At 47.1% G+C, this 7278-nt stretch overlaps 1 pseudogene; it reads left to right on the top strand.

Moving 5' to 3' along the window:
• Positions 1-1309: 1309 nt before the first annotated feature.
• On the top strand, positions 1310-7012 carry Gm6838 (annotated as a pseudogene).
• Positions 7013-7278: the final 266 nt, after the last annotated feature.

Genomic DNA, 7278 nt, shown 5'->3' with positions numbered 1-7278 from the left:
CTTGTGGGAGACTGCAGTGGGGTGTGCTGGCCAATGAAGCACAGACCTGAATTTCCATGGGGGCTGTTTCAGCTGGTAACATTCACATCGACATTTACCGACAATTGATGCAATTCTAGATGTCCCTGGCAGAACAATATCTCAGAGGCATAATAAAGAGTGGGGACTCCCATAAGGTTCCCAGGTGTCTCTTCTAGGGTTAAAACAGCATGGCATGTGCTGGTAACTTCTCCCAGCATTATATGGAGGGGGACAGGGAGGTCTTGGAGGGTCTAGAAGCTCCCTGTCAACATGCTTCAAAGCTATAATACCTGGGTCCCCATAAAACCCTACTTACCCAGATTAACCCAGAAATCTGGATAAGAATGGTATTTTAAAATGTCATTTATAAAATTAGGGTTGCTGATAAATGAAGTTGAACTTTGAAGGGCCATAGCCATGTTCCTGTTCTCTGGAATCATCCCTGAGTCCACTCAGGATGGGTGTCAACCTAGTTCTAAATTTACCCTAGCTGTGTTAGGTAGGAATGTGAACCACTAGCATCCACCTACACAGGCAAGATTTATTTACTATGCAGCATCAGCAAATGTATCTGTGACAAGGAAACAAACAAAAAGAGAAAAAGAACTAGATGTTCAAAGCGAGGAGTCAGGATTGGGTCCATGAGACCCCTTTGCCCCAAGCTGATGAGCTGAGGGGTTTGTCTCGATCCTGCTTCTTGTTTAACCCTTACAGGACATTTGACAATGCTTCATTCCACTGATTTTAGGTTGTCTCTCCCTGTCCCTTTATACCACGATTCTGCATGCATGCTCCAAGTAAACTGTATTTAGCCATACAAAGATATTCTTTCTGTCTTTCCTAGAGTGTTCTGGGTTTTGCCATGTTATATAGAACCATTTTGTACCTCCTGAGGAGAGACATCCTGGAAATGCTAAAAGTCAGAGCTTGCACTATCATGGTCTAGAGTTCTTCTGTCCCAGAAGATCTCAACCTGTGTTATCATAACCCCTTTGAGGATCAAATGACCCTTTCACAGGGAGTTACCTAAGACCCTCCTGCCTATCACATATTTACATTATGATTCATAACCAAAGCAAAATTACACTTATGAAGTAGCAATGAAAATGACTTTATAGCTGGGAGTTCACCACAACATGAGGAACTGTTTTAAGGGGTTGCAGCTTTAGGAAGGCTGAGAACCACTGCTGTAATAGATGGCACTGGACATACAGAGGATATTGCTTAGCCAGCATGGTAGTAGGGTGTGATAGGAAGCCAGACTTGGGGTTTCAGGTACCCACAGCTCACCTTGTGTCTTGGCCTTGCAGGTTTAGTCTCCACTGCCAGCTGCCATGGGCAAGCAGAACAGCAAGCTGGGTCCTGAGGTGTTGCAGCACCTGCGGAAACACAGGGAGTTCACCGACCATGAGCTTCAGGAGTGGTACAAGGGCTTCCTCAATGAGTGTCCTACTGGCCACCTGACTGTGGACAATTTCAAGATCTAGGCCAACTTCTTCCCCTACAGAGATACATCCAAGTTCGCTGAACATGTCTTCCACACCTTTGACACCAACAGCGACAACACCATCGACTTCCGAGTGTTCATCATTGCTCTGAGCATGACCTCTCGGGACAAGCTGGAACAGAAGTTCAAGTGGGCCTTCAGCATGTCTGACCTAGACAGCAATGTCTACATCAGCTGCAGTGAAATGCTGGAGATAGTGCAGGTACCTGCACTTGACAGGGCCTGGAGCATGGGGAATGCAGGGATCCAAGACCCCATCCCCGCCCTCATACACCAGGTCATTCCTCTGCCCACTTGCTACCTGGTGTACTAAAGGACTGTATGTCTTTGCAGAGAGTAACGATAAAAGCCAAGCATCTATCGATTGCTTGCTGGACATCAGGCCCCAGCTGAGCTCATCCATCAGGTTTATTCACACAGTTTAAACAAAACAAAACAAAACAAAACAAAAAACCTCTAATGAGATCTGAGGCTCAGATAGGTGATTAAGAATTGTCAAAGCAAGAACTGGGAAAGTGGCTCAGTGGGGAAGAACACTTGATACCCAGCATGAGGACCTGAGTTCTGATCCCAGCACCCATGGAAAAGCCAGTAGTGGCTGAGCATGCCTGAAACCCTAGAACTAGGGGACAAGTGAGTCCCAGAAGCTTGCTGAGCAGGCAGCCTAGCTACAATGTTAAGCCCCGGCCGGGTTCAATGAGAGAGTAAAGGGAATATTGTGAACACCGGGATTCCTGTTTGGCCTCTGCACGGGTGGGTGTTCATCTGCACACACATGTATAGCATACACACACATTAGCTGTCTGTAGGGCTTCGTATAGAAATCAGAACGACACAGTAAAGGATGAGTCAGCAGTCAGTTCTTCACAGGAGCGATGCTTATGTGCACCCTGCATCCTTCCTGCTCCATGCTCTAAACCATCTCTGTATTTGGTCCAGTGAGCTGACTCTATGGTTAAAGGTGAATGCTACCAAGCCTGGCAGCCTGAGTTCGATCCCTAAGACCCACATGGTAGGAAAAGAGGACGAGCTTCCACAAGTTGTCCTCTGAATTCCATGTGAGATCATCTCTCCCAAATAAATAATTACATACATCCATAAAATAAGTAGTTATATACAGTGACTAAGACAATGGCTATAGATGTTAATAATAATTTGTATTATTTGGGAAATAACAAGAAACTGTCTGTGTATCTCCAGTTTCATTTTCTAGACCATTTCCCACCTGGAGTTTTTTGGATCTGCAGATTCAGGACCCATGGGTGGGCAGGGCTCAATGTATTTCCCCTTTGACCTTCCCTCCAGGATTTCCCAGCTCCCCACCAAAGATCTTCCTTTCAGACAGACGCTTTGACCCACAACCTCCCCTCTAATCTGAACCAAGGAGCCCTCCATTCTTCCACACCCCAACTGTATCCTGTGCTCTTGAACGTCACTTAAACTTTCCTGGCTCCCTTTGCCCAGCACCTTGTCTGTGAGACTTGTTGTGATGAGAGAAGGGTCCTGACTCAGCCCTGTCCATGCTCCTTGGTTAGCAGAGCGAGAACCATAACCCACCCTCCATCCTCCAGAGCACACTCACAGATGCCCCTTTGCAGGCCATCTACAAGATGGTGCCCTCCGTGATGAGGATGCCCGGGGACAAGTCCATGCCCAAGAAGCGAACAGACAAGGTCTTCAGACAGATGGACACAAAGAAAGATGGTAGGAAACATGGCAGGAGTGAGCAGGTGGGGATGGAGGAGGGGATTGGGAGAGGGGGTGGGGGTTGGGAGAGAGAAGTAAATGAGCCTGTGAAATTGTTGATGGCACAGAGGTGTTTGGGATATACCCTCTTCCCTATGCAGGCCTGCCCTTTTCCAGCCCACTTGATTCAGCTCTGATTGAGGGAGGGAGACTAGAATTCAGGGCCAGGTACACCTAGCCTGCATCCTGCACCCTTCCTAGGGCTCTATAACCATGGGCATTGTCAGTAGACCCTCTGAGCTGTAGGCTTCATCCCTGTTGTCTGAGTTAGGGTTTCCATTGCTCTGATGACACACCATGGCCACAAGCAACTTGGGGAGGAAAGGGTTTATTCACTCACAGTTTCCATATAACAGTTCATCATCAAAAGCAGTGAGGGCAGGACTCAAACAGGGCAGGAATCTGAAGGCAGGAGCTGATACAGAGACCATGAAAGGGTTGCTACTTACTGGCTTGCTCCCCATGGCTTGCTCAGCCTTCTTTCTTATAGAATTCAGGATCACTAGCCCAGGGTTGTACCACCTATACTGGGCTGGGCTCTCCTCCATCAATCATTAGTTAAGAAAATACCCTCTGGTCAGGCATGGTGGCACATGTCTTTAATCGGGGCTCATAGGAGACAGGAGGCACTCTGTGAGTTCAAGGCTGACCTGGTCTAAAAAGTGAGTTCTAGAACAGCCAGGCTGTTACATAGAGGAACCCTGTTTCAATAAACAAAACAAAACAAAAGGGAGGAAAGGAAGGAGAGAGGGAGGGAGGTTGAGAGACAGGGACAGAGAGAGAGAGAGAGAGAGAGAGAGAGAGAGAGAGAGAGAGAGAGAGAGAGAGAATGAATGAGAGAGAGAGAGGGAGGGAGAGAGAGAGAGAGAGAGAGAGAGAGAGAGAGAGAGAGAGAGAGAGAGAGAGAGAGAGAGAGAGAGAGAGAACATTGCCCTACAGGTTTTCCTGCAGACATTTTATACAGACATTTTCCCAACTGAGGCTCACTCTTTCCTGATAACTATAACTTGTGTCAAGCTGACATAAAATTAGCTAGCACACATGTTGACAGAAACAGTGGTCTTACTATTTCCACAAGTATATATGCAGAGGGGAGGAAGGTCACACTGGTGGCTGAGAGGTGAGACACTGAATCAAGGGGCTTTGAGTCTCGACATTCTAAATGGCCGTCCACGCCATCATCCAGGGATGTGAGGTTCCCCGGATACTCATGGGGCTCATCAAACATAGAAGCCACTGAGCCTCATTGTACCTAGGACTCTGAGGTTCTACCACAGCTGCAAAGCGGCAGGTCTCAGGAGGAGGTGAGGTGGTGAGAGGTCCTGCTGTGCCTTGGCTGAGTTTCTCACAGGACCTCAGCAAGGGTGAGGTAGCTGCATGGTGAGTTGATTCTGCCAGTCTGTGGCTTTGTAGAGCTAAGACTGGTTGGGTTTTGTTCCAACAGGAAATGCAGCATTAAAGCATGAAAGGTTCCCCGGGTCCCACTGAGATTGAATGTAAGCTAATGCACAGGAAAGAGCAGTGAACAGCCTCCAGTGCTCTGTGCAGATGAGCTGAGGACCGGGCTCAGCGGGACTCAAGGCTCCTGTGGAACTGTAGACAGCAAAAAAGCTTTCCAGACAGGAAGGAAATGCTTTTCAAAACATGTCCGCACACAAAGTAATGCAGCCTCTTGCCTGGTGCTGCCTTTCAGCCATTTTCTAAAGTGTTCTTTACTCTCTTGTGTACTCTGACACAGAGGCTTGTGTTCCAACAGACAAAACTGAGGATGCCCACTTCCCAGGCCTGCCTTTCTTCTCCGTGAAATGGGGATAAGCCCACTTGTGTGGGTGTGAGTCTAAAGTAGCACTATGTTGGTGGCACACTTAACATGGAAGGCCATTGTTTCTGATTGTCAAAGCCAGGAACTTCACCAGTTTTAGAGTGGAGACTGCGTCCCCACTGTGCACTTGTCCAATTGTTTGTGTCTCACAATGGAGGCCATTGAGCACATACTCTGCCCTGTAAGCCAGGGGCCACTTGACACTCAAGAGATGAGAAGTCTGGGCTGTCAGAGAAACTGGTACAGAATAGAACAAGAATAGGACAGCAAAGGTGGATAGCTCTCAACACCCGAAGCTGGCAAGAGTCTACACTTGGGGGCGGTGTGAAAGTTTTAATGTCAACGTGACTCAGTTTAGAATCACCTCAGAAGTCTTTTTTTTTTTTTTTAATTTTAGATTTAGTATTTATTTTCTACATTAGCATTTAGCTGAATGTATGTTTGTATGATATTTTAGAGGCCAGAAAAGGGCACTGAGTGGTCCTGGAACTGGAGTTACAAATGATTGGGAACCGCCCTATGGATGCTGGGGACTTTATCCAGGACCTTCTGCAAAAGCAGCAACTGCTCTTAATTGCTGAGCCATCTCCCAGCTCTAGAGGAGTCTATTTTGCTTGTTGGTTTGTTTTTTAGAGACAAGGTTTCTCTATGTAGCACTGGCTGTCCTGGAACTTGCTGTTTAGACCACGTTGGCTTCAAACTCAGAGATCCACTAGTCTGCCTCCTGAGTACTGGGATTAAAGATGTGTGCCAAAACTGCTCAGCTCAGAAGAATCTTACTGAAGAATTATCTAAATCAGTGGTTCTCAACCTCTGGGTTCTAACCCCTTTGGGGAATCAAATGAACTTTTCCCAGAGGTAGCTTAAGACCAACAGAAAACACAGATATTCATATTCAGATTCATAACAATAGTGTAATTACGGTTATGAAGTAGCAGTGAAAATAATCTTATGGTTGAGGGTCACTACAAAACAAGGAACTGCATTAAAGGGTCACAGCATTAGGAAGGCTGAGAACCATCCATCTAGATCATGGAAGTCTATGAGCATGCCTGTTGGGGGTTGTGTTGTTGGTTAATTGATGTGGGAAATCCCAGTACTATACTCTAGACAGGGGGCCTGAACAGTGTAATAAAGGGAAGAGAAGAGCATCAGAAAAAAGTGCAGAGTATCATTATGAGCCAGGTGCTCATACCTCCATTCTCTCTGCCCTGTGAGGTTTTAAAGCCTTGACTTCCTGAAGTGATGAATTGTAACCTAGAAGTAAACCAAAGAAAACTTCCTCCCTTAAGTTGCTTTTAGTCAGGGGATTTTTATCACAGTAACAGAAATGCAATATGACCTGCAGCCATAATTTGTCGTGTCTCCCCCAGCTGCCACAGATCGTGGTGGCTCTCCAGGCCTCTAGGTAGGGCTATCAGCTTACTTCAGGCCACAGTGTTCATTACCAAACCTAACCTCATTACTAATGCTCAATCCCGACTACCTACACCTTGAAAGGAGAACCAGCTCTTACAAGTTGTCCTCTGACCACTTGTGTGCCTCAAAATGGCATACATCGCTGTGTGTGTGTGTGTGTGTGTGTGAGAGAGAGAGAGAGAGAGAGAGAGAGAGAGAGAGAGAGAGGGTGAGAGAGAGAGAGAGACAGGGTGAGAGAGAGAGAGAGAGAGAGAGAGAGAGAGAGAGAGAGAGAGAGAGAGAGAGAGAGAGAGAGAGAGAGAGAGAGAGAGAGGAGACTGGACATTGTCCATTTTCCAGAGGGTTCCAGACCTTAATCAGAGCACTGGCTAATCCTAAGTCTCCCTCTTCCATTCCTCAGGCAAAATGTCCCTGGATGAATTCAACAAAGGTGCCAAGAGCGACCATCCATTGTCCGGTTTCTGCAGTGTGATCCCAGCAGTGCTAGCCAGTTCTGAGGGGAATGGGCTTTTACACAGTTGTGAGAAACACAGGTTTGACTTGCCATCCTCAGCTTTGCTTGCAAAAGTGGTTTTCTCTGTGATTTCTCCTGCTCTCTAGGGACCTGGGTTCAGACAGCACATCACACTCACCTGGTCTGGCTGCATGCAGCTCCCTCCTCTATCTGACCCAATAGATGTCCCTCCCCATCCAGTCCAGGCTGGTTCCTTCCAAGGTTTCAAGTGTTCTCAGCTGTAGGGCTTCTTCCCTGCCCACAGAGGTC

Source organism: Mus musculus, chromosome 12 (assembly GCF_000001635.26).
Source record: "Mus musculus strain C57BL/6J chromosome 12, GRCm38.p6 C57BL/6J".
NCBI classification, from domain to species: domain Eukaryota; kingdom Metazoa; phylum Chordata; class Mammalia; order Rodentia; family Muridae; genus Mus; species Mus musculus.
Note: the sequence above shows the minus strand (reverse complement) of the source record. Positions and strands in the feature narration are given on the sequence as shown.